We start from the raw sequence: 3,912 nt of genomic DNA on the forward strand, positions 1-3,912 counted from the left end.
GATGAATCGATTGAAAAAATACGGAACGGTTCATGAAACTTGTTTTTGTTTTCTTCACCGTGTTACGCATGGAACTGTAATAATGTGGATAAATTGTAAAGATGTTGGAAATTAAATCGAAAGAAATTAATTGGCATGGAGTTGAATGAGAATTAGATGGCAGTCTTTTCATTCGTCGTGCGAATGAATGTGGGATAGATGTCGTAGCAGTTGAATGTTTTAACCTATAACTCGTGTGATCACGTTTTTGTTTTTAAACCGTTTTCTTTTTGCTTTTAGTTCTTTTATCGAGAAATGATAACGGGGAGTTTTAGAAATATCTCCTAGGACAATGAGACTTTTAAGAAAAGTCTGAATTACTATATTGGTTAAACATAACCTGGAACGCATCTATCGGTTCAATACGCGACAAACGACGCCGAGGTATTCGCTTTCGAAAGCAATATCGTGGTGGACCGGTCTGCCCACTACAACCGCAAGAGGATCAGCAAAAAAAGAGAAGTAGGGAAAAAGTAAAAAAAAAGAAAAGAAAAAGAAGAATAATCCTACCATAGGAAACGGCGCATTACACATCGTGCTGAACACCGTAGTCTTCCAAGCTGATAGCAGGACCTTAAATCCTCCTTGTGGTTTCTCGTATCTACGATACATGGTGACATTGCACATTTCTTAAGTGTGCTCGGTATCACGGACTTCTTAATCTCGGACGTGACAAATTACTTCTTCGTGTCGGGGAACACGTTTATTTCTTTTCCGTCCATTTTTCTCGTGACGCTTTATTTGCATCTTTATGCCAGTTCGCGCCGAACGTGATTTGGAAAGTGTATTTGGAGAGAGGAGTCGAAAAATATGTCGGATATATTGAAGTACAATTTTGTCTCCTCAAGCATGAACTGAATATTCATTTTTCGTCGGTCGAGGGTAAGTTATCTTTTTTTGCATTTATTTTGTTGCGTGGTCAGTTAGTAACTCAATATAACATTCTTACAGTATATCAAATTATTAAGCAAGTAATCGTAACCATCGTGGAAAAATTCTAACCTATCTAACCTATCTTAAACAGAACGAATCGGAAGGGACGGGGAAAGTTTGTAATCCATCGATTGAAATCGAGATTGGGAAAGTCGAACAATTGTATTTGTATAGTTGATCGGTTGTCAGGATACAGTATTTTCAGTGATTGTATCCGAGCCTGTGCGAGCCTTAAGCATTATATCTACGCGCATGTAGTACGGCGAATTTCGAAGGAACGCACGAAACGGACGATAATTTATTCCGCGGCCGTAAACTTCGCGGCGGACAGCCTTCCTACGCTTGTTTCCTCTCGAGCCGAAAGTGCTAAGCAAACACATATCCAGGGGGTCTCTTCTCCCGTTGCGCCTACGTTTTCTGCCTTTTTTCTCTTTTTCCGTTCCCTCTTGCTCCCTCATCCTCTTTTCCTTTTCCTTTTCACCTTCGTTTTCCCTTTCCTTTCTCCTACGCTTCCCTATCTCGATATCTCTCCGCGTCGCACCTACACTTTTGCGCGCGCATAACCTCGTTGCTCGCTTGTTCCCTTCTCCACGCATGCGCGTGCCTGCGTGAAATCGAAATGAATATTCTCGGCCCGTGTACCGCTCATTTTTACGCAACGAACGAGCGGCTTTCGTGTTTCTTTGAGAAGAATCCGCCGATGGTGGCTTCTACGTTCGTGGAATTTAACGTGTCGGCTATTGTGCTTTCAGTATCGCGGTTTCTTCAACAAAGGGATTTCGAAGAGTGCCTCTGTTACTTTTACTACCGATGGTTGTTTGGACCTTTATCTTTGACATTTTACTTTTACTCGAATATAGACGTGTTCGTGTAACAGTAGGTATAATCTTGAATAAATATTAATTTTTTATATGGAACGAAGAGGTTACTTCACGATTCTGTTTTTATTTGCAGGGTATGATTCTGTTTTGCGGCTGTTCGATTACTTCAAAATTGACTAACAACACGATGGCTACCAGATGAGAGTTGCCAACGATTGATATTCAATTTACCAGTGGCGTTGTATTGCTCATCGGTAATCGACAGTACCAAGATTAGTAAAAGCATTTAATTTAAATGAATACTACTATTTGTAAAATTTTAAATATCGTCATTGTTATTATACCGAAGCAAAGCAACTAGCACATCGTGTTATTTGTGTATACGTAGAATTAGTTCGGCAACGAACGTGTTGATCGATCATCGATGAAACTCATGCTTGATTCACTCTATTCGCAAAGGATCAACGATAAATCTATTTTAGTATAAACTTTCGATTAAAATTTGTGTATTCATTTTCGTCACCTTTTTGCTTCATTGTTTTCGAGATTCTTCGTCTTCCATTTGTTTTATTTGCCACGATCATTTGATAATTATCATACATGTTCCGTGGTATTGTAGTTACATTCCTCTTTATAACGCTCGCAAAGGTAACTCTTCCTTTCTCTACTTTCAGACCCAAGATCGTTGTGAGGATGACCTCGAGTAACAATTATCTGCGTTCTTCCAGTTAATCGGCGACTACGATCGAAACGAAAATTCAAATTACTCGAATCCCCTAGCGCTTGTACTGTCTCTTCCTATACGAAGAAGCCTCGATCCCGTTGCTGTAATTAATAGAACATGGAAAGCTCAGACTTATCGTGCTCACCCTTGTCCCAGCCACGGAATCGGTCCCTCGAATTATCGAATTATCTAATCGCGCTTGTTAACGGCGTGTTCCCTTTCAGAACAGATTTATTCGAGTTCGAATCGATGCGATCCTCGATCATGGGTATCTAGATTTTTCTCTTGGGATTTCCTTTAGGGTTCTTGACGAAATGATCGGGACAGGGTATGCTCTGGAGTTGTATGCTTCCGTGAACACGCGAGATCGAGGGGTATGCAAACCGCCATAGGCGCTAATCAAACCGATAGATCGTAAGGCCTTCTTTCTCGAGCGCCTCTGGTTGCAACGATGTTTTTTCGATCGGCCGATGTTCTTTCTGCAGTAAACCGAACGATATGTTGTAAGTGCGACTCTGTTATTTGCTCGACATGCGAATCACACGGAGTTGGCTACTTTTTCCCTTGGTCCTAGCCGTTTTGAGTAATGGTGGGAATCCGAGGAGCGAATGTTTTATCTTGTAGATTTTATCGTGGGATGTTGGAGATGTATTTTCAATCTTAGTTATTGTCCTTTCTGTATCCTTTGCGCACGTGTAACGCGATAACTTGGAAGTGACTGGGACAAACTATTTTGCGATAATATTATAGTCGATGTAGATTAACTTTTTAAATTACGACTGATAAATAGTTTCCGAATTTTGTAATTGTTAATGCGTCGATTTTATTCCTTGCGAATATTCGAGTTGCGTGAAATGAATTGTACTATTGAATAGTCTCGGTAGTTTCTAGAGTAACTCTTGCTGTCTAATAGCTGATTGGTTCCATTGAATGAGTAGCATTGATCTATATCGGTTTGAAAAGACCCAAGAATAAAATTCCTTTTAGCCAGTTAAAAGTTAAGCTCATGATTTAACTGACCTTAATCGGACGAATCGATTAATAATACAATTTATCTACGTACAATTTATTCTACTTCACATAGTTCGTAATACGCTAATATTTGAGATAAGTCAGGATAGGTTAACTAGTCTCGCGGGTTGTAGTTCGAGCTCAATACTAACCGTAAAGAACCCACGAGGGGACATAAAAGAACTCATATTTCACAGTTTATCGTATCACGCTACGTTTTTCAAGCTCTCTATCTTCCATCGTTTATTCGATTTACTTTCGTCGTCAAATGATAACATTTATGTATATCAGACTGGTAACCGGAATTGTCGCGTTCTTTCATAAACGAGCTGTTACATAACATTCCATGTTATGAAGAGCATTCCATGCGAACGAAACGAAAAG

The 3,912-nt window shown here is 39.8% G+C and overlaps 1 long non-coding RNA gene across 1 annotated transcript; it reads left to right on the forward strand.

Moving 5' to 3' along the window:
- Window positions 1–248: 248 nt before the first annotated feature.
- On the forward strand, window positions 249–2,710 carry LOC108545680 (uncharacterized). The gene is made up of 4 exons (XR_001890098.1): window positions 249–921; window positions 1,725–1,848; window positions 1,927–2,047; window positions 2,468–2,710. It is a non-coding gene; the product is annotated as an uncharacterized LOC108545680 (long non-coding RNA).
- The last annotated feature ends 1,202 nt before the right edge of the window (window positions 2,711–3,912 follow it).

The sequence above is a fragment of the Eufriesea mexicana genome, unplaced genomic scaffold, assembly GCF_001483705.2.
Source record: "Eufriesea mexicana isolate 0111107269 unplaced genomic scaffold, ASM148370v2 scaffold492, whole genome shotgun sequence".
Lineage (NCBI taxonomy): Eukaryota > Metazoa > Arthropoda > Insecta > Hymenoptera > Apidae > Eufriesea > Eufriesea mexicana.